We start from the raw sequence: 26,829 nt of genomic DNA, 5'->3' as shown, positions 1-26,829 counted from the left end.
GATGTATGGATTCCTTTGCCGTGGTAGATTTGCAAAGCCGGCAGCTGCTGGTCGCGGATAGGTGTCTAATCGCTAAGATTTCATTTGTTTCCAAAAGGTTAAGTCGGATTTTTAAGAAGTAATTTCACGCGGATCTGTTTGGAAATAGTTTCAAATATGGTTGAACAGAATCAAGTTTCTTACAGAAAACTGGAAGATGAGTAGTAAGTTTGTATCGAGTAGCAGTTTCGATGGTATTAATCCAGTCCAGTTCCTTGATTTTTTTGGTCACTCTGACTGGGTTGCTAATGAGATCCTCCGTGCTGCAAACGACTGAGTCCAGGATGGATAGGATTTTAGTTTCCCAGCGAGTGAGCATTTGACAGGTGCCGAGACGAATTTCTTCGCTTATCAACTTGTAAGCGTGTGGGGCGTCTTTCTGAATACATTTCTGGTACAGCAAGACACTGTTACAGTCGATAGTTGATTTTAATGAGGAAAGAGTGAGTTCACGTCGAATTAATGTTATCGGAGTGGTTTTTGGGAGGCCTAGGACTGTTCTCCAAAAAGATGCTTCCAGGCTTTGCCACAAGTCTTGGGGGAGATTCGGCATTGCATCAACACCATATGTCAGAGATGGTATGACTTTCTTTTTGTAGAAGTCTTGTACAGGGATGATTGAGAATCTGCCGAATTTGATATCGATAGCTTTTCCTTGTGTGGCTAATTTTGTGGTTTTTCCGTATAATGCCTCTTTCATCGCTTTATCTCTTTGCGAGCTATCTAAGATAACCCCAAGATATTTAAAACTAGAGACTTTCTCGATGGTAGTCGAGCCTAGTTTTAGGGGTAATGTGGCTTTCTTTTTTGCAAATTTCTCAATAACCATCATTTTAGTTTTTGATTGGTTAATTTCCAGATTGTTTACCATCATGTATTGTTGTAAATTTGTGAGTTGGCGTTGCAGGCCTATTGGGGTGTTGTCTAAAAGGATTAAATCGTCAGCATAGAGGAGTCGACTAATCTGATCTCCTCCAAGTTTAGGGGGAAAAGCTCGAATCTCTTTTTCGGTTTCTTGGAAGTCGCCTAGATAGGACCAAAATAGGGCCGGGGCCAGGGGGCAGCCCTGTTTAACCCCTCTGGCTGTTGTTATCTCTTCTGTTAACAATCCTTGTTGGTTGAGGCGTACCCGCATGGAGGTGTTAGAGTGTAGGGCTCTAATGGGATTAAGTATGTCTGGGGGACATTTCCATAGAGCCAGTTTCTTCCATAATCTGTCACGATCCACCTTGTCAAACGCCTGTGTCAGATCGACAAAGGCGATGAATTCCTCATTTTCTCAATCTCCTGCTTTTAGTCTCTCCATTGTTTTTCATTACACATTTTCTCACTAGCCTCCCTTTTCTGCTGTTGCCCTTTCTTGTTAATCCCTCGTTTTCTCACTCTCCTTCCCTTTCCTTTTTCATTCCTCATGTTCTCAATCTGCCATTTTCTTCTCTATTTGTCATTATTAATTCCCTCCCCCCTTCCCTTCTTCTTTCTTTTTCATCCTTCATTTTCTCACTCTCCTCACTTTTCTTCTCTCATTTATTTTGTATTCATTTTCTCGTTCTCATCCTTTTCTTTCTTCATTTTCTTGCTGTCCTCCCTTTTCTTCTCTCCTTGTTCATTCTTCTGGTTCACCTCCCTTTTCTGATCGCCTTTCTTGTTAATTGCTCGTTCTTTACCTCCACCCTTTTCTGCTCTCCCTTTTCATTCTGCATTTTCTTGCTCTAACCCCTTTTCTTATCGCCTTTCTTGTCCATTCCTCATGTTCTCGCTCTCCTCCCTTTCTTTACTCATTTTCTGCCTCCTCCCTTTTCTTCCCTCCTTTCTTTTTCAACCCTCATTTTCTCACTCTCCTCCCTTTTCTTCTCTCCTTTCTTTTTATTCATTTACTCGCTCTCCTGCCTTTTCTTCTTCATTCCTTATTTTCTCCGTCCACTTTTGTTCTCTCCTATCTTATTCATGTTCTCTCTCTGCTTTTCACCCATAATTTTCTCGCTTCCTTCCTTTTCTGTCCTTATTTGCGCATTCCTCTTTTTCTCACCCCCTGTCTTTTCTTCTCTCTTTTTACTTTCCTGGTGTTCTTGTTCCTAATTTTTCTCTCCTTTTAATTAATTTCCTTGTTCACTTCCCTTTTCTTCGTTTTTAACACTTCATTATCTCGCTTCCTCCCTTTTCAGCTGTTCTTTCTTGCCCATTCCTCCTTTTCTCACTCCCCTATTTCTTCTTTCCTTTTTCTTTCATCGTGTTCTTGTTCCTCCCTTTTCTTTTTCTTTCCTCATGTTCTTGTTTCCTCCCTTTTCTTGTCTCCTTTCTTTTTCATTCCTCATTTTCTTGTTCTCTTCCCTTTTCTTCATTTTCAACGCTTCATTATCTCGCTTCCTCCCTTTTCAGCTGTTCTTTCTTGCTCATTCCTCCTTTTCTCACTCCCCTATTTCTTCTTTCCTTTTTCTTTCCTCGTGCTCTTGTTTCCTCCCTTTTCTTCTCTCCTTTCTTTTTCATTCCCCATTTTCTTGTTCTCTTCCCTTTTCTTCATTTTCGACGCTTCATTATCTCGCTTCCTCCCTTTTCAGCTGTTCTTTCTTGCTCATTCCTGCTTTTCCCACTCCCCTATTTCTTCTTTCCTTTTTCTTTCCTCGTGTTCTTGTTTCCTCCCTTTTCTTGTCTCCTTTCTTTTTCATTCCCCATTTTCTTGTTCTCTTCCCTTTTCTTCATTTTCGACGCTTCATTATCTCGCTTCCTCCCTTTTCAGCTGTTCTTTCTTGCTCATTCCTCCTTTTCTCACTCCCCTATTTCTTCTTTCCTTTTTCTTTCCTCGTGTTCTTGTTTCCTCCCTTTTCTTCTCTCATTTCTTTTTCATTCCCCATTTTCTTGTTCTCTTCCCTTTTCTTCATTTTCGACGCTTCATTATCTCGCTTCCTCCCTTTTCAGCTGTTCTTTCTTGCTCATTCCTCCTTTTCTCACTCCCCTATTTCTTCTTTCCTTTTTCTTTCCTTGTGTTCCTGTTTCCTCCCTTTTCTTCTCTCCTTTCTTTTTCATTCCCCATTTTCTTGTTCTCTTCCCTTTTCTTCATTTTCGACGCTTCATTATCTCGCTTCCTCCCTTTTCAGCTGTTCTTTCTTGCTCATTCCTGCTTTTCCCACTCCCCTATTTCTTCTTTCCTTTTTCTTTCCTCGTGTTCTTGTTTCCTCCCTTTTCTTGTCTCCTTTCTTTTTCATTCCCCATTTTCTTGTTCTCTTCCCTTTTCTTCATTTTTGACGCTTCATTATCTCGCTTCCTCCCTTTTCAGCTGTTCTTTCTTGCTCATTCCTCCTTTTCTCACTCCCCTATTTCGCCTTTCCTTTTTCTTTCCTCGTGTTCTTGTTCCTTCCTTTTCTTTTTCTTTCCTCATGTTCTTGTTTCCTCCGTTTTCTTGTCTCCTTTCTTTTTCATTCCTCATTTTCTTGTTCTCTTCCCTTTTTTTCATTTTCAATGCTTCATTATCTCGCTTCCTCCCTTTTCAGCTGTTCTTTCTTGCTCATCCCTCCTTTTCTCACTCCCCTATTTCTTCTTTCCTTTTTCTTTCCTCGTGTTCCTGTTTCCTCCCTTTTCTTCTCTCCTTTCTTTTTCATTCCCCATTGTCTTGTTCTCTTCCCTTTTCTTCATTTTCGACGCTTCATTATCTCGCTTCCTCCCTTTTCAGCTGTTCTTTCTTGCTCATTCCTCCTTTTCTCACTCCCCTATTTCGTTGTTCCTTTTTCTTTCCTCGTGTTCTTGTTCCTTCCTTTTCTTTTTCTTTCCTCATGTTCTTGTTTCCTCCCTTTTCTTGTCTCCTTTCTTTTTCATTCCTCATTTTCTTGTTCTCTTCCCTTTTTTTCATTTTCGATGCTTCATTATCTCGCTTCCTCCCTTTTCAGCTGTTCTTTCTTGCTCATCCCTCCTTTTCTCACTCCCCTATTTCTTCTTTCCTTTTTCTTTCCTCGTGTTCCTGTTTCCTCCCTTTTCTTCTCTCCTTTCTTTTTCATTCCCCATTTTCTTGTTCTCTTCCCTTTTCTTCATTTTCGACGCTTCATTATCTCGCTTCCTCCCTTTTCAGCTGTTCTTTCTTGCTCATTCCTCCTTTTCTCACTCCCCTATTTCTTCTTTCCTTTTTCTTTCCTCGTGTTCCTGTTTCCTCCCTTTTCTTGTCTCCTTTCTTTTTCATTCCTCATTTTCTTGTTCTCTTCCCTTTTTTTCATTTTCGATGCTTCATTATCTCGCTTCCTCCCTTTTCAGCTGTTCTTTCTTGCTCATCCCTCCTTTTCTCACTCCCCTATTTCTTCTTTCCTTTTTCTTTCCTCGTGTTCCTGTTTCCTCCCTTTTCTTCTCTCCTTTCTTTTTCATTCCCCATTTTCTTGTTCTCTTCCCTTTTCTTCATTTTCGACGCTTCATTATCTCGCTTCCTCCCTTTTCAGCTGTTCTTTCTTGCTCATTCCTCCTTTTCTCACTCCCCTATTTCGTCGTTCCTTTTTCTTTCCTCGTGTTCTTGTTCCTTCCTTTTCTTTTTCTTTCCTCATGTTCTTGTTTCCTCCCTTTTCTTGTCTCCTTTCTTTTTCATTCCTCATTTTCTTGTTCTCTTCCCTTTTTTTCATTTTTGATGCTTCATTATCTCGCTTCCTCCCTTTTCAGCTGTTCTTTCTTGCTCATTCCTCCTTTTCTCACTCCCCTATTTTGTCGTTCCTTTTTCTTTCCTCGTGTTCTTGTTCCTTCCTTTTCTTTTTCTTTCCTCATGTTCTTGTTTCCTCCCTTTTCTTGTCTCCTTTCTTTTTCATTCCTCATTTTCTTGTTCTCTTCCCTTTTTTTCATTTTTGATGCTTCATTATCTCGCTTCCTCCCTTTTCAGCTGTTCTTTCTTGCTCATTCCTCCTTTTCCCACTCCCCTATTTCTTCTTTCCTTTTTCTTTCCTCGTGTTCTTGTTTCCTCCCTTTTCTTGTCTCCTTTCTTTTTCATTCCCCATTTTCTTGTTCTCTTCCCTTTTCTTCATTTTCGACGCTTCATTATCTCGCTTCCTCCCTTTTCAGCTGTTCTTTCTTGCTCATTCCTCCTTTTCTCACTCCCCTATTTTGTCGTTCCTTTTTCTTTCCTCGTGTTCTTGTTCCTTCCTTTTCTTTTTCTTTCCTCATGTTCTTGTTTCCTCCCTTTTCTTGTCTCCTTTCTTTTTCATTCCTCATTTTCTTGTTCTCTTCCCTTTTTTTCATTTTTGATGCTTCATTATCTCGCTTCCTCCCTTTTCAGCTGTTCTTTCTTGCTCAGTCCTCCTTTTCTCACTCCCCTATTTCGTCGTTCCTTTTTCTTTCCTCGTGTTCTTGTTCCTTCCTTTTCTTTTTCTTTCCTCATGTTCTTGTTTCCTCCCTTTTCTTGTCTCCTTTCTTTTTCATTCCTCATTTTCTTGTTCTCTTCCCTTTTTTTCATTTTTGATGCTTCATTATCTCGCTTCCTCCCTTTTCAGCTGTTCTTTCTTGCTCATTCCTCCTTTTCTCACTCCCCTATTTCGTCGTTCCTTTTTCTTTCCTCGTGTTCTTGTTCCTTCCTTTTCTTTTTCTTTCCTCATGTTCTTGTTTCCTCCCTTTTCTTGTCTCCTTTCTTTTTCATTCCTCATTTTCTTGTTCTCTTCCCTTTTTTTCATTTTTGATGCTTCATTATCTCGCTTCCTCCCTTTTCAGCTGTTCTTTCTTGCTCATTCCTCCTTTTCCCACTCCCCTATTTCTTCTTTCCTTTTTCTTTCCTCGTGTTCTTGTTTCCTCCCTTTTCTTGTCTCCTTTCTTTTTCATTCCCCATTTTCTTGTTCTCTTCCCTTTTCTTCATTTTCGACGCTTCATTATCTCGCTTCCTCCCTTTTCAGCTGTTCTTTCTTGCTCATTCCTCCTTTTCTCACTCCCCTATTTTGTCGTTCCTTTTTCTTTCCTCGTGTTCTTGTTCCTTCCTTTTCTTTTTCTTTCCTCATGTTCTTGTTTCCTCCCTTTTCTTGTCTCCTTTCTTTTTCATTCCTCATTTTCTTGTTCTCTTCCCTTTTTTTCATTTTTGATGCTTCATTATCTCGCTTCCTCCCTTTTCAGCTGTTCTTTCTTGCTCATTCCTCCTTTTCTCACTCCCCTATTTCGTCGTTCCTTTTTCTTTCCTCGTGTTCTTGTTCCTTCCTTTTCTTTTTCTTTCCTCATGTTCCTGTTTCCTCCCTTTTCTTCTCTCCTTTCTTTTTCATTCCCCATTTTCTTGTTCTCTTCCCTTTTTTTCATTTTTGATGCTTCATTATCTCGCTTCCTCCCTTTTCAGCTGTTCTTTCTTGCTCATTCCTCCTTTTCCCACTCCCCTATTTCTTCTTTCCTTTTTCTTTCCTCGTGTTCTTGTTTCCTCCCTTTTCTTGTCTCCTTTCTTTTTCATTCCCCATTTTCTTGTTCTCTTCCCTTTTCTTCATTTTCGACGCTTCATTATCTCGCTTCCTCCCTTTTCAGCTGTTCTTTCTTGCTCATTCCTCCTTTTCTCACTCCCCTATTTTGTCGTTCCTTTTTCTTTCCTCGTGTTCTTGTTCCTTCCTTTTCTTTTTCTTTCCTCATGTTCTTGTTTCCTCCCTTTTCTTGTCTCCTTTCTTTTTCATTCCTCATTTTCTTGTTCTCTTCCCTTTTTTTCATTTTTGATGCTTCATTATCTCGCTTCCTCCCTTTTCAGCTGTTCTTTCTTGCTCATTCCTCCTTTTCTCACTCCCCTATTTCGTCGTTCCTTTTTCTTTCCTCGTGTTCTTGTTCCTTCCTTTTCTTTTTCTTTCCTCATGTTCTTGTTTCCTCCCTTTTCTTGTCTCCTTTCTTTTTCATTCCTCATTTTCTTGTTCTCTTCCCTTTTTTTCATTTTTGATGCTTCATTATCTCGCTTCCTCCCTTTTCAGCTGTTCTTTCTTGCTCATTCCTCCTTTTCTCACTCCCCTATTTCGTCGTTCCTTTTTCTTTCCTCGTGTTCTTGTTCCTTCCTTTTCTTTTTCTTTCCTCATGTTCTTGTTTCCTCCCTTTTCTTCTCTCCTTTCTTTGTCACTCCTCATTTGCTTGTTCTCTTCCCTTTTCTTCTCCTTTCCCGCCCTTCGTGTTCTGGCTCTTCTTTCCTCGTTTTCCCTTGTTTTCCTCTCAACTGTCACGTTGCTTCCCTCTTCTGAGGAGGCACCCGCCCTTTTTGGCGGACCCGCCCCTTCAGACGTGGCCGGGTGGGTGGGTGGGGACTGGGCGGAGGTGGCGGTTTGTTCTGCGTCCTCGCGCCGCCTCACATGCCCCCGTGGCCCCGCCTCTCAGGGTGGGTCTTCGGTCTCTGGGGCTGCCTGTGTGGCTCCCCGAGCTGTCAGTCGCCGCCTGACTTCCGCCTCTGGAGACTGTGCGTCGCACGCTGTGACCCCGCCCAGGCCGCTCCTCTTGGTGTCCGACTCCGGACATCTACTGAGCGCCCTCCACTTTGGCCACGCTCGAGCTTAGACACGCCCCTTTTGTCTGCTCGTGCCTTGACCCCGCCTCCACGCTCGAGCCCTTGCTCCGCCCCCACGGCTGTGTACTAGCACCCTGGTCCCGGCAGGCCAGCTGAGGTGAGGTCTAGGCTTCACCACGCCCCTCACGTCGAGCTCGCGTGCTCTTTTCCTGGTCCTCCGTTCGCTTGGCCCCGCCCCTTTTATGTGCACCCGCCCTTCCAGGCCTCCTGTCCCGCCCCCTCGCCTCGCAGACACCGCCCGTCAGACGCTGCTCGGCGTCTAGCCACGCCTCTATTCCCTGCTCGCCCCACCCCGCCTCTCCGGTCCCCGCCCCTCAGACGCAGCTCGGCGGCTAGCCACGCCCCCGTACCCTTCTGACACCGCCCCTCCGACGCAGCTCGGTGGCTAGCCACGCCCCTATTCCCTGCTCACCACGCCCCTCGGGCGCTGCTCAGCGGCTAGCCACGCCCCCGTTCCCTGCTCACCACGCCCCTCGGGCGCTGCTCAGCCGCTAGCCACGCCCCCGTTCCCTGCTCACCCCGCCCCTCGGGCGCTGCTCGGCGGCTAGCCACGCCCCCGTTCCCTGCTCACCCCGCCCCTCGGGCGCGGCTCCGGCAGGGCGGGGGTGGCGGGGCAGCCGTTGCCAGGCGGATGACGAGAGGCTGCGGGAGCAGCAGAGGAGCCGCGGGCAGCAGGAGCGGGAGAGGCGTGCGGGGGAACCGGCGGAGCCCTGCGGCGGGACGGTGCTGTCGGGAGCTCTCTTGCCCCCTCTTCAGTCCATAGAGGAGCCCCCACTTCCGGACCCCCCCCCCTGAACTCCACGCATCTCCCAGTGCCCAGAACGCTGCCCCCCAGACCAGCGACCACGGTGTGCACACATTGCACCCCCCACCCACGCCTAACTACTTTCTGTGCACAGACTCGCAGCTCTGCGTGCACGGACCACCTGTGTGCACACCAGCCTCTTACTCGCCCCCGCCTGGGGCCAGCACGCCCCCCCCCCACCTCCCTTCGCCCCGTGGATTGTGCGGACCCCCGGTGGACCCTCCAGAATCGAGCACGGAACAGACGTGGTAAGGCAACATTTATTTGGGGAGGGGGCATACGTGTGAGCCATAATTGAGGTGTGGGCTATGGAGGAGAGCGTGTGTGGCACCCGCTGGTGGGGGGCATCTGTCACTCTTGGTGTGGGAGAGCAGTGAGGTGTGTGGGAATGTGTGCCAATCATCTGAGGTTCCTGTAGCCCTAGTACTGGGGAGGGCAGAGGGGGTATGGGCTGTCCCAGCTCTGCAATGATGGGGGGCCCGCCTTATAGAGGGTCCCAGCTCTGGGGGCAAGTGACCCTTTGCATTGGGCATGTGGTGGGGCGGGGGGACTTAATTGCCAGTGTTTGCTCACAAATATATGCGCGTATCGGTACCGGCTCCAAGGCTAAATACTTTCTGTATGTAGACACATGTGGGGCTGCATGTGGGCTGCAGGGTCTGGGGTGTTGCCAGCTACTGGTTGGCTCAATCACGGCCAGTTTATGGGAACTCCCAGTGGTGCCAGGGTGTAGGGGCTCCTGCGGCCACCCAGTGGCACTGGTGCCAGGACGTAGGGGTTCCTGCGGCCACCCAGCAGTGCCAGGGTGTAGGGGTTCCTGCGGCCACCCAGCAGCGCCAGGGCGTAGGGGCTCTTGCAGCGCCAGGGCGTAGGGGCTCCTCCGGCCACCCAGCAGTGGTGGTTCTGGAGAGGGTGGCGTACAGAGGTGTACGTGCCACCGCTGCGGGTGGAGTTGGGGAGGGCGGGGTGGGTTATCACCCGCTGCCGATCGATCACACTTCTGTCTTTGGGGTTCGCTTGGCACAGTCAGCGATCCGCTCTGGCTTGATACACTGCATGCCTGCTTCACCCTCTGCAGATTCGCACCTGTGGGCACGGCACCCTGTGTGCACACAGCACGCTCTGCACACAAGCAGCCTGAGTAGGAGCAGCACCCTCTGCAGATGGGCACCCTGTGTGCACACGGCACCCTTTGCAGACAAGCAGACTGATAAAACACAGCGCCCCCTGCAGATGTCACCCTCTACAGATGGGTACCATGTGTGCGCACAGCGCCCTCTGCAGAGAAGGAGCCTGATAAGACACGGCGCTCTCTGCAGATGGGCACCCTATGTAGATCCAGCGCTCTCTGCAGATGGGCACCCTGTGTGATAGCAGCACCCTCTGCAGATGGGCACCCTGTGTAATAGCAGCACCCTCTGCAGATGGGCACCCTGTGTGATAGCAGCACCCTCTGCAGATGGGCACCCTGTGTGATAGCAGCACCCTCTGTAGATGGGCACCCTGTGTGATAGCAGCACCCTCTGCAGATGGGCACCCTGTGTGATAGCAGCACCCTCTGCAGATGGGCACCCTGTGTGATAGCAGCACCCTCTGTAGATGGGCACCCTGTGTAATAGCAGCACCCTCTGCAGATGGGCACCCTGTGTGATAGCAGCACCCTCTGCAGATGGGCACCCTGTGTAATAGCAGCACCCTCTGCAGATGGGCACCCTATGTAGATCCAGCGCTCTCTGCAGATGGGCACCCTGTGTAATAGCAGCACCCTCTGCAGATGGGCACCCTGTGTGATAGCAGCACCCTCTGCAGATGGGAACCCTGTGTAATAGCAGCGCCCTCTGCAGATGGGCACCCTGTGTGATAGCAGCACCCTCTGCAGATGGGCACCCTGTGTGATAGCAGCACCCTCTGCAGATGGGCACCCTGTGTAATAGCAGCACCCTCTGCAGATGGGCACCCTGTGTAATAGCAGCACCCTCTGCAGATGGGCACCCTGTGTTGATCACTCTCTTCAGGACACAACACCGTAAGCAGGGTAGCAATGTGTGTGTTCACAGCGTCTCCTGCAGTTGGGCACCCTGTGCCCACAGCACGTCACTACACACGACCACCCTGCGTTGTCACAGCACCCTCTGCTAATGGGTACTATACACACCCACTCTCCGAGGTGAACCTGCGTGCAGTACCCCCCACCCCCCATAAATGGCCACCCCGGGCACAGCACCTCTACGGACTAGGCTCCGGTCTGGAGACGTACCTCTTTGCCCATCGACACCCCTCTGCAAATGAGCGCCCCGAGTGGCATTTTTCCATTGAGAGGGAGGGCGGGGAGAGCCCCGCAGGGTGCCGAGGAGAGCCTGCTGGCATAGGGGGGGATTCCCCGGCTATAATTAGCCACACGGCTGTGCATGGGAGTTCCCTCTCTGGGGGCTCTGGCACGAAGGTGGCTAGGCGCGGGAAACTCAGCTTAATCCTCGCCCTCGCAGTGCCAATCAGAACGTGGATTAAAAAAAAAATGGTTGTTTAAAATAATAACCGAGCGATCGTTAGTATAATTCCTTGCCCCCAAAATTCGCTTGCAACGCAAGGGGAATTCCTAGCTGGAGGACGGCTGGGGGTGGGAGGGGGCACAGAGCCGAGGGCCCCAACCTGGAAAACCCATTGGTAAATGCAGGTTATTTAATAGTGCTGGCTGCAAGAGCTCCGACTTCAAAAGCCTTTGATGGTGAGGGTAGAGCAGAAGACCAAGGAGGGCGTCTGGGCGCTAGATTAATTCCGAAATCTCATGACTCTCTAGGCCCGCCTTTCTAGATAAGTGCCCCCACACCCACAGATTAGCCCCGGTAGTGTGGGTTTCAGTGCGTCAGAGATGCCATGTGTTTTGTGCTATATTAAGGGCTCGCTCTGCTCAAACCTAGGGCGTTTTTAGGATTTCGAGTCTGGAAGAGTACCTAGGGCCAGAAAGCCCCTTCCACCCAAGGACCTCCAGATGTCCTTAGTTTCTGCCACCAAGGATCAAGCAGTGCCAGTCAAGACACTGTGTCGTGAGGTGCATGCGCTCCTTTGCTTCTGGAAGCTAGGTGCGCCCTGGATGGATACCCTAATGCCACCTGTAAGTGGGAGTGTCTACGCTGGGGAGTATTTTATGCTAGCGGGTCATACTCCATGCGCGTGGGTGCTCCTTATCAACATCCTTGTAGGTCGTTTATACTGTCTCAGGTCCAGATTATGCAACATACACATTTCCACTAACTCTACATTGTCTACACTCTAACTTGCTAGCATGCGAGATAGATATTCCAGTGTCTCTATGGTGTCAGAGCTGTAGCTTTTGGACATGCAAGATACTTCAGTCTTAATGCCTCCTGTGTTGTCTACCCTACATTTCTCAAGCATTCAAGATACTTTAGTTTTGGTTCGACTGGGTTTTCTACTCTACAGCTCACGAGCGTGCAAGATACTTAATGCCTATGGGTTCTCTACAGCTCTGGAGCGTGCAAGATACTTAATGCCTCTGTGTAGTCTACCCTACAGTTCTCAAGTATTCAAGATACTTTAGTTTTGGTTCCACTGTGTTTTCTACTCTACAGCTCACGAGCGTGCAAGATACTTAATGCCTCTGTGTAGTCTACTCTACAGCTCTCGAGTGTGCAAGATACTTAATGCCTCTGTGTTGTCTACTCTACAGCTCTCGAGCGTGCAAGATACTTATTGCCTCTGTGTTGTCTACCCTACAGCTCTTGAGGGTGCAAGTTACTTAATGCCTCCGTGTTGTCTACCCCGCAGTACTCAAGTGTACAAGATACTTTAGTCTTAATGCCCCCGTGTTGTCTACCCCGCAGCACTCAAGTGTACAAGATACTTTGGTCTTAATGCCTCTGTGTTGTCTACCCTACAGCTCTCGAGGGTTAAAGATACTTTAGTTGTAATGCTTCTGTTCTTTACGTGGAGGTCCAGAGCATGCAAGATTTCATTTTCCCAAGCTGTCACAAAACCTCGACTTTGACAAGAGGCCATTGAAACTTGCAACAGTTTCTGTGTGCCACTTTTCCCCCCCAGTGGCTCTCCGGGCACGCCAGGCCTAGTTTGACAGCAGGCCATTGAAACTTGCAACAGTTTCTGTGTGCCACTTTTCCCCCCCAGTGGCTCTCCGGGCACGCCAGGCCTAGTTTGACAGCAGGCCATTGAAACTTGCAACAGTTTCTTCCTCGCCGTGTCTGCAGCTCAGTTCTCTGTCCCATTGGCTCCACTTGCCAGGCCTTTTTCGCGATGCCTCGCACATCCGGATCAGCTGGTTTTCTTTCCCCCTCCTTGTCGGTGTGTCCAAAAGGCAAGCTTGGGGAGTTGGGCCCGTATGCTCTTGTCCCAGATTTGGAGTATCCGAGTCCTTGGTGTAACCCGCCTTCCCTGTCTTGGGCTGGGACACCAGATAAAAGCCCTGTTTCCTGGGTGACACAATGGCTGCCCCTCTTACTTTCCTTCCATGCACCAGGGTTCTAGTTGTCTTCTCTTCACGCTTTCCAAGTGCCCGCCCCTTTGCATGCATGGGTGTGGGGGCGCTGTATCCTGACCATGCCCTTGCTAGGCAGAGATATGCACTTGGGGTCCTGTAAGCATGCACGCAGTGCTGGTCATTGGGCTGGCTCTCAACGGATCCGAGATCCGGCACCAGATATGGAGCCGGATCTCGGGATCCAGCCAGAGTCAGCCACCCAGGCCCATGAACCGCGCTGGAATACTTAAAAAAGAAAAAAAGAAAAAAAAAAGAAAAAAAAAAGGCGCCCGCGACTGCAGCATTGCCTTTTACCGCGGCTTTGGCACTGGTGTGTAAAGCACAATGCTCGCTACATGTACAACTGATTCCTTTCATTGGACTCCAGGAGCAGAACTTCTCCACCCTGATGAGATTCTGGGGTACAGGAACCCAAAGACCCGCCAGTCCAGTCTCCTGCCCCCACACCGTCTAGCAAAGGGGATTCCTGGCGGCAGAAGGGACTTTGCCCATGGCATGGCGTTGGCTGAGCCGCCCTCCACGTGACTCTGCACCTGCTCGTGGATTGCCACTTCCCAGCGGGTCCGGGCAGGCGGGTGCTTCTCTTCCTGCTCTGGGCCGCCCCTCTGACCCCCTGCACCACATCAAAGTCCTCTTTTCGCCTAGTTGTGCCTGGCTTGCAGCCCCCCCCACCCTCCTCGTGTGTGACTTCAACCTCCCTGGACCCCTCCCTACTGCTCCCTTTATAATGGGCCTGTCCCCTTCACCCTCTATCCCCAACGCAACCCCACCTGTTTGCCCCCCCATTCCTCCTCCATCAGCTGAGCGCTCCTTGACTCCAGCCGGACCCTTGGCTCTTACAGACACATGGGTGGGTGGGATACCTCCATCTAAAGGCTACCTCTCCTAGCGAGCGTACACTGTGCAGTCCTAACCGCTCCTCTTCCGCCTTCCAAGCCCCCTCCTTGCTCTCGATGCCCAACCAGTCCCTCTTCAGAAAGTCCAGTCCATTCATACCCCCCCCCCCCCACTACCCTGTTTGTAAAGCACCTGTTTCTGGGATCGGTTCGAAATGCCTTTTTCTGGAAAAGTCCATGCACCCACTCCCCCCTTGAGGCTCTGATTGGCTCACGCTGACGGGGTCCCTTAAGCGACCCCACCGCTGCAAGGGGCGTGTGTCCACCCACACATGCGCCCCTCTGCTCTGATCATGGCATGCGGTGCCCCGCTCTGAAGGGCCACCCTACGCGGTGCTGCCACGTGCCTGTGTGTCACCGGGCGCCACAGTCCTGAGTATACTGGCTGGGTGGGCGCCCGTGCCAGTCTGACCCACCATTGCGTATATGGGCATTCTAAATGCATGAATACATCGAGCCTACTCTTGCCTGGGGGTCACATGACACGCAAGAGCAGGGCCCTGCTGCCCCCCTCCCATTACTTTGGTGAGATGACTACTGCTTGTGTCTGGGTACACTCATTCCCGCCCGTCTTCTCTCCCCTTCTCTCACCCACCCCTACCCTCCATTTTTTTCTTTCCCCACTCCTCTCCCACCGCTGCCTCGCATCTCAGATTTCTCCTCCATCTCCCAGACAATCCTCCTCTCACACCTCTGCTGACTTGATGTCATCCCTCTGATTCCTACTGTTCCTCGCCCTTCTCCTGTTCCATGTGCCACTCCCATCCCTCCTGCCCCCCCGCACCCCCCACCATTCCTTCTCTGGAGTTGAATGCCCCCTGCCCAGAAGCCCTCATTAGCCAGGGTATTGAGACCGGAGTCTGCTCTCTGTGCCCAGTGTTGCCCACCTGCAGCGGGGATTAGACCCTGTAAACAATAGTTCTGATGTGTAGTATTGAGACTTGTCTGGCACGTTCTGCCACACCGCCCACGCCACCCTCTGCTTTGCAACCCTTCCCTCCACCTGTAGTTTTATCTGGGCAAACCACAAGCCCGCGCCCGGGCTCCAGGACGAAGAATGCGGCTCGAGTCTTGGCTTGGCAAACCGCGGTACTGCAGGGGGGCATAACAACAGCCTGGCGATCCGTCTTTACCGCCTGCCCACCATTTCAAGGGACTCAGCTTCCTCTTATGAACAAAGACATTCCGTACATTTAATGTCTTCTGAATCTAGAATTCCTCTCATCAAATTCACGAAACAAGACAAACGCGTGACATGTTTCGGGCAGAGCGCTTTGTCAAGCACCGTTGACATGTTTCGGGCAGAGCGCTTTGTCAAGCACCGTTGACATGTTTCGGGCAGAGCGCTTTGTCAAGCACCGTTGACATGTTTCGGCAGAGCGCTTTGTCACGCACTGGTGACATGTTTCGGGCAGAGCGCTCTGTCAAGCACCGTTGACATGTTTCGGGCAGAGCGCTTTGTCAAGCACCGTTGACATGTTTCGGGCAGAGCGCTTTGTCAAGCACCGTTGACATGTTTCGGGCAGAGCGCTGTGTCAAGCTCGGTCAAGACAAGAACATACCCATGAATACGTTGCGCTATTCAGTGATTGGGCAGGAAGCGGCACAGAATGACTTTTTACTCCCAATACTCTTTATTCTTCTCCAAACGGATTCCTGCAATTGTATTGTGGAGTACCCCAAGGGTCCCTGTTGCCGGTGCCAGCAGATCCACATTTAATACAGTGGTCTGGAGAGCATTGTAAGAGGGCAGAACCCTTCTTACATGCCTTTTAGAGGGCAAATAATTTGTTTTATCGGCTAAAGGCGCAAACGTAATAGGATAGGGTCTGCGCCCGCCGCAGGATTTCTCTGTAGATTACTGGGCATCACAAAATAAAGATTCTAACTCCAGGCAGGAAAAAACACACCAAAATAAGCACTAGCCTCTTCCAGGCTCAGGCCTCCTTTACTGGCCGAAATGCAAACCCAAATAAAAGTTCAGTTACTAAAACTCTGTCTCACCAAATACCGCAGCAAAGGATTATGGGAAGCATTCTTCTGAAATGGGAAGTCCTGGTGTTTAAAGGGGAAGGCTCCGAAGGCAGGAGCGGCCGGAACTTTGCATTCAGGTTCCTCGTGCATCTAGCACTTAGTCCGAGGCCTCCTCCTTGACACTTCCCCTCCGGGGCCCCCACCAGCACTTTTCCTCTCCTTGCCCCCCCCATCCCTACCTCCTGCACCTCCGAATACCACAAGGCCTAGTAGGACCACGACTGTATATTTACTGTTTTGCCACTGTTTTTTTCTCTCCCCTGTTCCCCTCCCATTTAGCCTTGTGGCGCTTTGAAACACAATTCTGCTATTAAAGCGCCTTACACATTCTTAATAAATAAATAAATCATAACTGTGTAGGAAAGGGGCATGAAGGTGGCAGTGCCATGATGCGACCATCGCAGAGGCCAGGAGCTCCTTGGCTTAGAGCCAACTGGACTTAGTGATGCCAAACTGCCCCTCCCCAAGCCCCTGCGTGATAGGTGAATAGTCTGACTCAAACCACCATGCAGGAAAGTCAGACGCAGTCCTCTAAAGAAGGGGTGGAATTTGCAAACACATGGTACATGTTCCCGGCCAGGCTTCCAGAGAAGGCTTGCAGGCGCAACTCGTTCGTATTTTTCCCTTTTAGGGACCCGTAAAGGACTTTGTTGAGGCCCTGGGGTTCATTTGGTCTGCTTAAGGCATGTATTAAAAAAAAAAACATTTCTGAAACCAGGGGTAAAAATGTCAAGTAGCAAGCTACTAGCCAGGAGCAAGGGCCGCGTGCCCCGTCAGTTCGCCACAGGCACGATGATTATTACATCCTGCGGAAACTGACAAGGTAGCGACTTTGATCTAAATACACAGGGGCCATGTCTGATTCGCTGTCTGCTTCCCGCCATAGACACTGTTGCTATTCCTTGACGCCTGATTGGGCGCTCGGGTAGTGAGTGGTCCACTATCCCCAAACCATTCATCCGCTTGGAATCTGCGACACAAAACGTATAGGTGCAGAATAAGGGACACAATGTGAGCGCCCCCAAAGGGTAGTAGAGGAAGTGACTGCGCCTGGAAGGTAGACTAGTGACTATTAAACACTAATTGATCATGTGACTTGCCATGCAAAGGCAAATTGGCAACCGCTAAAGGCGTTATTGCTGTTATCAGACCGGCTTTGAGCGCGCAGATACTCAGCAGTAACAAGCGTGATGAGCAGGGCCTACATATAGCACCTGGTGACCAGGGTAACCGCCTCGGGGGACGTGGGTACAACCTCTGCTAAACCTGTGTGATGTGTGTTCTGGGGTGCGCCCCCTCCCCTGTGCACTGGGGGTGTGTTTGAATTGAATGCCCCCTTCTTGTGAACAGGTGCAGGGAGTCCTCCGGCACCTCGGTTGCTGAATTGATCAATGTTGCGCCCTTATTTTGAAACTGAAATCCCCTGCGCGTGTCTTCCACACCTGGCGCCCATATCCTGCAGTGCTTTAGGGGGTGGCCAATGATGGATTGTTTGTGGGTGACAGGAAACGGGGTGCCGCTGATACGCAGTCAACTCCCCTTTTTGGTACAATGCATCCGAGATGCCTATATCTGTAGGCGAGGAAACTAAAGGTGATCAGTTCTTGGTTGCTGCGCAGGGTGATGTGACGTGTGCTGCGCAGGGTGATGTGACGGGTGCTGCACGGTGTGATGTGACGGGTGCTGCGCGGTGTGATGCGACTGTTCTGACACTATTGATGATGTGTAAATTACTGAAAAGAGTTGAAAGATTGTATTTCAATAAAGATTTGGAAAGAAACTCCTCATCTGTCGCAGATTGGCTCACGGCTTCCTAACCATGCAGTGCTTGAGATGTTTAGTGGCTTCCTAGATCTCTTGGGATCTTTGACTTGACAAGGCTCACTTTAGTCTTGCTAGATGTTTGGGGACTCTGGAATCTTGGACCTCCAGTCTGCTCTACAACCCTTTGTTTGTTTCTGCGCTCGAGGAACTTGGGACATCCGATTCCATCATGGAATGCTCCTTGTCCTTCATGCAGGCCTCCTGATCTCTCTCGCGTGCCTCCAGATCTGCACTGGGGCTTCATGCAGGCCTCCTGATCTCTCTCGCGTGCCTCCAGATCTGCACTGGGGCTTCATGCAGGCCTCCTGATCTCTCTCGCGTGCCTCCAGATCTGCACTGGGGCTTCATGCAGGCCTCCTGATCTCTCTCGCGTGCCTCCAGATCTGCACTGGGGCTTCATGCAGGCCTCCTGATCTCTCTCGCGTGCCTCCAGATCTGCACTGGGGCTTCATGCAGGCCTCCTGATCTCTCTCGCGTGCCTCAAGATCTGCACTGGGGCTTCATGCAGGCCTCCTGATCTCTCTCTTGCCTGCCTCCAGATCTGCACTGGGGCTTCATGTAGCCCTCCTGATCGCTCTCTTGCCTGCCTCTAGATCTGCACTGGGGCTTCATGCAGCCCTCCTGATCTCTCTCTTGCCTGCCTCTAGATCTGCACTGGGGCTTCATGCAGGCCTCCTGATCTCTCTCGCGTGCTTCCAGATCTGCACTGGGGCTTCATGCAGGCCTCCTGATCTCTCTTGCGTGCCTCCAGATCTCTCTCGCGTGCCTCCAGATCTGCACTGGGGCTTCATGCAGGCCTCCTGATCTCTCTCGCGTGCTTCCAGATCTGCACTGGGGCTTCATGCAGGCCTCCTGATCTCTCTCGCGTGCCTCCAGATCTGCACTGGGGCTTCATGCAGCCCTCCTGATCTCTCTCGCGTGCCTCCAGATCTGCACTGGGGCTTCATGCAGCCCTCCTGATCTCTCTCGCGTGCCTCCAGATCTGCACTGGGGCTTCATGCAGCCCTCCTGATCTCTCTCTTGCCTGCCTCTAGATCTGCACTGGGGCTTCATGCAGCCCTCCTCATCTGTCTCTCACCTGCCTCTAGACCTGCACTGGGGCTTCATGCAGCCCTCCTGATCTCTCTCTCGCCTGCCTCTAGACCTGCACTGGGGCTTCATGCAGCCCTCCTGATCTCTCTCTCGCCTGCCTCTAGACCTGCACTGGGGCTTCATGCAGCCCTCCTGATCTCTCTCTCGCCTGCCTCTAGACCTGCACTGGGGCTTCATGCAGCCCTCCTCATCTCTCTCTTGTCTGCCCCTAGATCTGCATCAGGGCTTTGCTACTTGTGTTCTTCCTGTTGTCACCATCGCTGTTCTTTTTCCTCCTGCATCACCTCCCCTCTGTCCCACCTTCTCTTCTCTCATGGACTCTGGACAGGAGTTCTCTGGATCTTTCGTCGGCCCTCTGCCCTTTTATGCTTGCGCTTTTGTGCGGTACGGCGGACCATGGTGGCTCTGCGACTTGTCCCCGTCACTGGCAGGGGGCAGCACTGCCTGGCAGATGCCAGTCCACAGCCTCGAGGGGGCAGCACTGCCTGGCAGATGCCAGTTCACAGCCTCCTCCTTCCCTTTCCCAGTTCCTTGTTGGCGGGGTTCTGCTTGGGTTGTGTAGGAGCCTCTATTGAAGAGATCATAGAGTGGGACTGTGAAGGCCTGGGAGCCCAGGGGTGGGGCGGGGGGCGGTGGCCCGGTGACCTCCTAAGGTCCCCCTGGTTCCCCTTGGGTTCTCTATTTCCATTCCAAAGACCGGTCCATGCTATACGGCCCCTTTCGGGTGGTACCAAGTCTGATTTGGATATTGTCTTTCTTCTTGGGTACTGGCATGGCAGGTTGAAAAGCGGCGGTCTGCAGAGTTGTCCAGCGCTTTGCCAGTGGGCCTGATTCATTCGAAACCTTCCATCCATCGCTCTTGTACCCCACCAGCCCATGAGGATTGAAGAAAACACACTGTCCCGATCTTGGGCAAGCTTTTTGAGGGTGGTGGCATATGGAGAAAGATGTGCCATGCCCGCTGCAGAGGCCTTTGGGAGTCCACCAGTGGAGCGGCACTCGCTGAGCGCGCGGCAGTTGGGCATGCCGCAAAGTGGTTCATGGAACTGTGCCCAACGGAGACCAAGTGTACGTGCAGCACACGGGTACTGGGGCTGCCAGCCTCGGCAGCCACAATGAAGGGTGCCCTGGCTACCATTATCTTCATGCCTAACTGCAAGATGGGGCACAGGCAGTTTGCGATTAGGACAGCGCCGTGCCACACTCTGGATCTGCCCCCAACAGTAGCCAGTCCGTGGGTAGTGTGAGCCTTTCCCGGGAGTGCCCCAGGCATGAGGTCCTCGGGGCATGAGTATGTGCCTTGCTGCAATGTGTGAAGGCGTGTGCTGTGCTGGAACGCGCTGACAGAGCTGGCGGTGGGGGCAAGCCCTCTCTTCCCCCATGCCATGCCGCGCCCCACCGGTAGATTGGCTGAACCCCAAAGAGTTGCCGCACACAGTCAGAAAGGCTTTCCCTTAGTCCTATACCTTTCATGCCATGGGTTTCTCTGCCTCGGGACTGTGGCCCCCAGCTTGCTGGGCAAACGGAGTGGGACATTTCGGGGGAGACCGTCTAAGGCAAGGGGTCTCTATTTTTTGGCTCCCCAGATGTTCTGGGCTGCAACTCACATCAGCCTGGCCGCAATAGTACCTTGTGGAGGATGTTGGGAGGCAAAGTTCAGCAAATCCAGAGGCCAGTCGCGGTATAACGACAAAGGACATTCCTGTTTAATCCTTCAGTATTAAAACAATACACGTGTAATGGAAAAGGATACCTGGCTTCTCGGGGCTAACTCCCGTCTCTAGAGCCTTTCTTGGTGGTCTTTAGATTGTAAATGTTGCCATCTTTGAGATTGCATTGTTTTATGGCTGCACATTGTTATTGTAATTGGTCTTTTATAGCGCCTTAAGACCCTGTGTTTTCTAAGCGCGGACCCGGGGATCGAACATGTGGTGCTCAGCGTCGTCTTGCTTCCAAGGCCAGAACGTTGCCCCTGAGCTATTCCGCCGAGACTGAATGAGAACAGCTAAACCACGTGTGCGCAGCAGTGTACATCCCTCCCAACAGACATCAAGCAACAGAACTGTACACAGTTACAGCCAACTTGCATAACGCAGCCTTGCACCAGGGGCCTGAATCGGCCTACACGCATCCTTAGTTTCACTTCACTGCTTCGCCCCTATAGAGTGCAGTGCGTCCGTGATTTGACAATTCGAGTGGTGAGATAGCTCAGCGAGTTAAATGCGAGCCTTCCGGATCCGTGTGCTACCTGCATTCACCGGTTGAGTAGCACCTTTTTTGGGCAGCTCTTCGAAGCAACAGGACTGCGACTCGAGGCGCTTAATGAAAGCGTGATTTAATCCCAGTGTACTATCTTGTATTTTGTGTAATGTAGGGCGGGAGTGGAGTGCTGCTGGTGTCATGGGCGGCGCACCACATTGCACGACGGAGCTGCATTCGTGTTTGCCCGTGCGTTGCTCAATGGGCGCCCCTTGCAGATGTTCGCCCGGACCAGTTGGGACACAGCAGCTATTTGTGGAATGCCCTGTTCGTGCCACGTGACGCTGTGCGTGGGCCTGGCACCGGGTATATTTAAAGGGTTCGCGGCTCTGCATGGGCGGCGCTCTCTGAACGACGTGGACAGGCTATATACATCTCGGAGCACGCCCATCGTCTTAATGGGCTGGAGCTCCTCTGCTGGCATTGGGCCCAGTGCAGCCGTTTCTCCCTGGGTTTGGGGTTTCTTCTCGAGCCCTCCTTTTTAGTTTGGGCTATTGGATGGCGGTGCCACCTATAAGCCAACACTTTTGCACTAGAGTACAGATGGGGAGGGATGGCATATCGGAGGGGCACGCAGCTTGTAGTTGTGGTTTGGTTGTTTGCCCACCCATTGACTGCCCATGGCCATGCTAATCCCTATGGCCATTGCCACCCAGTTCCTGCCCGCCCAAAACCAACTCCTCATCGGAACGATTTGAGCTCGCTTTAAACAAACCTTACCATCAAACTGTACACTGCAAGTGCCTGCCAGTGTTATTTCAAAGCAGCCATCTGACAGGGCTGTAAACGCTCTATTGGTGTAATTAAAATAACTTTAGCAGGTCTGCTTTGAGCTACTCAAGTTATAAGCACTGCGCATGTCTCACAAAGTCCTGTTAAAAACAGCATTGGCAAAGCCAACGGTTTTGGCTTGTGTAAAAATTTGCCAGGCACTGCTATTAGATGCCAGGGCACTCGCCCCAATTTGCACGCGCTTCCATCAATGGCCAGCTAGTACCACTGCAGCAGTGCCTTTGCCAGGCCTACACAAAAGGCCAAACTGTTGGCATTGCCATTGCTTGTATCTTCTTGTCTATCAGATCCTGTTGGCGATTGGGGTCTGCCGCGGCCTTGTCTAGCTAATCTCCCGTGTTCTCGTTTGGGGGTGCCCCTCTGTGTGTGTTGTCTAGTAGAGTGTGGTGGCCGGGGGTGGGCTCCTGCAGTGACTATGCAGTGTGTGGTCTCCTGTGTTCTTGTTTGGGGGTGCGCCTGTGTGTTTGTCGTCTAGTAGAGTGTGGTGGGCGGTGTTGGGCTCCTGAAGTGACTGTGCAGTGTGTGGTCTCCTGTGTTCTAGTTTGGGGGTGCGCCTGTGTGTGTGTTTCCTAGTAGAGTGTGGTGGGCGGTGTTGGGCTCCTGCAGTGACTGTGCAGTGTGTGCTCTCCTGTGTTCTTGTTTGGGGGTGCGCCTGTTTGTGTGTTGTCTAGTAGAGTGTGGTGGCCGGTGTTGGGCTCCTGAAGTGACTGTGCAGTGTGTGGTCTCCTGTATTCTCGTTTGGGGGTGCGCCTGTGTGTGCGTTTCCTAGTAGAGTGTGGTGGCCGGTGTTGGGCTCCTGAAGTGACTGTGCAGTGTGTGGTCTCCCGTGTTCTCGTTTGGGGGTGCGCCTGTGTGTGTGTTGTCTAGTGGAGTGTGGTGGCCGGGGGCGGGCTCCTGCAGTGACTATGCAGTGTGTGCTCTCCTGTGTTCTTGTTTGGGGGTGCGCCTGTGTGTTTGTCGTCTAGTAGAGTGTGGTGGGCGGTGTTGGGCTCCTGAAGTGACTGTGCAGTGTGTGGTCTCCTGTGTTCTTGTTTGGGGGTGCGCCTGTGTGTGTGTTTCCTAGTAGAGTGTGGTGGCCGGTGTTGGGCTCCTGAAGTGACTGTGCAGTGTGTGGTCTCCTGTGTTCTCGTTTGGGGGTGCGCCTGTGTGTGTGTCGTCTAGTAGAGTGTGGTGGGCGGTGTTGGGCTCCTGAAATGACTGTGCAGTGTGTGGTCTCCCGTGTTCTCGTTTGGGGGTGCGCCTGTGTGTGTGTCGTCTAGTAGAGTGTGGTGGGCGGTGTGGGCTCCTGCAGTGACTGTGCAGTGTGTGGTCTCCCGTGTTCTCGTTTGGGGTGCGCCTGTGTGTGTGTCGTCTACTAGAGTGTGGTGGGCGGTGTTGGGCTCCTGAAGTGACTCTGCAGTGTGTGGCGGGCGGCGCAGTGCAGCATTCTCGACACCCCTGCGTGGATGTGCTCATAGTTAAACTCAGTGTATATTCTCTCTGGGTCTAGGAGGGCATGGGGGGTTCGAGGGCGAGTTTGGTCTAATGGCCGTGGTGCTTTGGCCTTTCTCAGTGTTGCGCGTTTGTGAGCACTCTCTGGATCACTTTTCGCGCAGGATCTGTTGTGATCCAGAAGTCTGTGCTGAGGTCCCAACATGTTGCCAATCGCCAGGGTTGGTGTCCTTGAAGAGCGAAGGTGCTGCCGACTCGAGCGGGGGCTCTGTACCCGCACCCCCCCCCCCCCACTCGGCCCTGTCCACATTGCACCCCCTGGTTTGGGAGGGGTATGGGGGATATCGTGTATTTTGTCAATTTCCAGCACTGCATAAAAGGCTTCGCTTATCGTTGCTGACCGCAGGTTCGAGGAATAATTTGGGGTTGGCCTGTAGCAGGGTTCGGAATAGCTGGGACCTTCTGGCTAGAGCCAAGGGGAGCCTGGTTACCCCGAAACTACATTGGCTCCTCCAGGTAAATGGTGATATACACGCAGAGCTATGTGATATGTAGTATGTAGTGTGTAGGTTTGGACATGTGTATACAAAAGGATAACAGACCCACCTAAGGGACATTTAATGATAATGATGTAGCGCCTTAATCCAAAGCGCTTTACAGAGCACATATTTACATACAATATCACCCAACGGAAATTGGTACTCATTTATCGACCTGAGAGGGGTGAAAGGCTAAGTTGGCCGTGCCGGGATTCCTGCTAAAAGGTAGTTTGCATCGTGGGCACAAGTTAGATTTGCTGTGCTTTAGGTTGCCCAGGTAGCTCCTGCCCCACGAGTGATGCCCGATCCCCAGGACCCGCTTGCTTTTTGCTCCTGGTCCAGAAACCCCGATTTCGATCTCTGGTATAGGAGCGGGTAAAGCTAGTTCAGGAGCCCCAGGGCATTCTGGAGCCTTGCCGGGAGGGCTGCGTTTGGAAAGTTGCCCGAAGTCGCCTCCGCTCCAGTTTGAGGACCTCCGGCGCCTTGGGGTTTATCTTGTAGTTTTGCTTCGAATCACGGAAACTAGCCATCTGCTTTCAATCGATATGCAATATCAAGTTCTGGGCAGTGGGTACCCTCTCACTAGTTACCCAAAATGGTGTCCTTGGCCCTTTGGCCCCACACACTTTCTGAGCCGGCACCAGGCCTTTTTTCACGGTTCCAGAAGCTCGAAGCAAGCTTGCTGGGTTTTATTTAAAATGCACCAAGTAGCGTGAAATATCTATTTGCTCAAGTGTAAAATCTTCTGGGCCAAAAAAAACCCTGTAAATGGCATCTCCCTCCCACGTACACTGTAAAGAGTGCTGCAGAGTGCTGCAGAGCGCAGCAAGCGGGAGCGGCGCCGCAGTTGTTTCGTGGTTGCCATGGGGATTTGTGGCTCTCTTAAGAAATTGCCAGTCGCGAAGGCCTGCTCAGGCGGTTTCTGGGCTGTGCCCATTGTGTCGCCATGGCCCACCGCACCAGGGCCCTGGTGTTGGGGGAACGCCACACTCTTCGCCCCTGCCCTGGCAGGACCGGGTGGTCTGGCATCAGGGTGGGTACGGCGCCCAGTTCCAGACTCCAAAGCTGAAGCTTGCCGTTACTTCATAGTGCTGCCCTGCTGGTAACAGCCCCGGGCACATGTTTAATGCGGGACAAGGGATGTTGCCACCTGCCTATCTCCCGAAAGGTGCAAGACTCCGCCCAATGAGGGTCGACTGTTATGTATAAACACGGAGAGACAAAGGAGAAGCATTGTATTATGGGACAAAGAACTTCTACCAGCCAGTGAAGGGTCAGTGTATCCTGGGACCCCCAATAGTGGGCCTGGCCTACTGTGCCCGAGGTCCTCTGGAGTGGGTGCGGTGGGGGGGATGTGGCCTAGGTTGCCAGTATAGACCCCGTTGTGTGCTCAGCTGGTGAGAACTAGCTGTGCTGAGCTTGAGGAGGCCACTCCAGATCATTATTCCAGGCCTGACCCTGCAAGGCATCAGGAGAGGTTCCAACCCCCTCCGCCCCCCCCCCCCACGACCCCCTCGGGCCTTAACAATGCGCAGTGTCTGCAGAAACACCTTCGGTGTGTTGGGCCACGTTTGGCCAGTAAATCACGGAGCCCCACATCTGCCCTGCAACGCCCGGTGTCTAGAGGCCCGGGCACCAAGTCTGGGGATCGCCCTCGGCTGGAGGCCGCAGTGACTTTTAAATCCGTACTGGTTTCTTACATAAATAATCCGTGCCCGAGCCCTTTGCCCTTAGCAGCCTCGACTCGTATCGGTAGCCCCCCTCCCTCCTTAGGGCCAGCATTTACCACTGCTGTGGGCCTGCCCCTCCAGGGAATCCCAGAACATGCGCACTGAAGCCGTGTAGCGCCTTCTAGCCGCGCTTCTCTGCTAGCTATCGTGATGCTGGCCTATTTACATCTCGTGCACTGGAAGCCTGGGGAGGGAAGTGCCCCTGTTTCTCTCCCAGGCTTTCGAGTGTCCGTTTAAATGCACTGCGCACGGCCAAAAATCAAGGCACTGGAACATCACGTGTTCGCAGCCCACGTGCACTGTGTGTAGCGTCTGAAGGTCGCTGTACAATGGAAACATCTGCTCACCACGCGCCGAGCAATGGGGAAGTGCCGTTTCCTGAGTCCTCGGCAGCTGTGTGCTGCCTTTGGGGCGTGGCCGCAGAGTGGGCGTGTAGTTGCGTGCGCTTGTGTGTGTTTGATTGTCCAGCATAGTCGGTGTAATGAATCTACTTCCGGGCCACCAGTGGTCCGGGCATGAATATCCGTTTCTAAACCATCAGCCCCACACCTCTAGCACACCAGAAGAGATCCCAACAGATTGGTAACATGAGCAAATTATAAGACCTCCCTGTCCAATTTTGGTAACGTGGACGGAAAGGCAGGCTTATCTCCGCAAGGTCGTGGATCGTTGGTTAGTTGCAACACAGCGAAAATACAATTATTCCCCAATGATAAAAGGGACTGTCCTGTCAAGGTTTTATCAAAATTATCTACTTAATTATTACGACAGTTCTAAAAACCCTACAATTACAACCCACCCTGTAAAGGAACACAGAGGACAGTTTCAAAGAAGTAAAGGGGAAGCACTCTGGATACTGACAGGAGGGTAGTGGGTATGGTTAGTAACCACAACAGTTTAAGGTTACTTGGCTTCAGCACTAAGGGAGTAATAGGTCTTAATATGTCTATAGGGGACTTGCGGGAAAGACCATGTAGACAGAACCAAAATGTACCTTTAGCTGTAGGTGTTCTTGGTGCTGAATAGGGTCGCGTCGGCTTCAGGGACTTTGCAGCTTCTGTGACAGAGTTCAAGATGGGAGTCAGCTGTGTGCATCAGGTGGCAAAACGTTCGCCGAGTGAAGCTGGACGATCGGCTGCAGGCTGGCCTACACAGTGGCTCTGGGTCAGGAATCTTTGTCTCGGTGATCGTCAGTGGTTCTGAAGCTTTGGTCGAGATGTCTCAGATGTCTTTCAGTGTCTGCAGCTCCACAACGGTCAGATTTGCAGTCGGTTGCAGCTCGAGAAGCTCAACTGGCTCGAAAATGACCATTAAGGCAGACATTGGTAGATGCTTATTGAGGCACTTCTCCGAAGCTTCTTCACTGGGCTTGTGTGGACCTTTCAAGGCGTATGGCTCAAAGCTGAGGCGAGT

General features: G+C 51.5%; 1 protein-coding gene across 5 annotated transcripts in view; it reads left to right on the top strand.

Moving 5' to 3' along the window:
• The first annotated feature begins 8,109 nt into the window (after positions 1 to 8,109).
• ATP2B4 (ATPase plasma membrane Ca2+ transporting 4) overlaps positions 8,110 to 26,829 on the top strand; it is an 803,527-nt gene continuing 784,807 nt past the window's right edge. For 4 of the 5 annotated variants that reach the window (XM_069633085.1, XM_069633084.1, XM_069633087.1 and 1 more), the window contains exon 1: positions 8,111 to 8,554. The gene's annotated coding sequence lies outside the window, so the exon portion shown is untranslated. Of the gene's footprint in view, positions 8,555 to 26,829 lie in introns of all 5 variants that reach the window. The other variant, XM_069633088.1, reaches the window with a different exon arrangement.

Source organism: Ambystoma mexicanum, chromosome 13 (assembly GCF_040938575.1).
Source record: "Ambystoma mexicanum isolate Mex_15411 chromosome 13, UKY_AmexF1_1, whole genome shotgun sequence".
NCBI classification, from domain to species: Eukaryota; Metazoa; Chordata; class Amphibia; order Caudata; family Ambystomatidae; genus Ambystoma; species Ambystoma mexicanum.
This window is presented reverse-complemented; position numbering and strand designations above follow the sequence as displayed.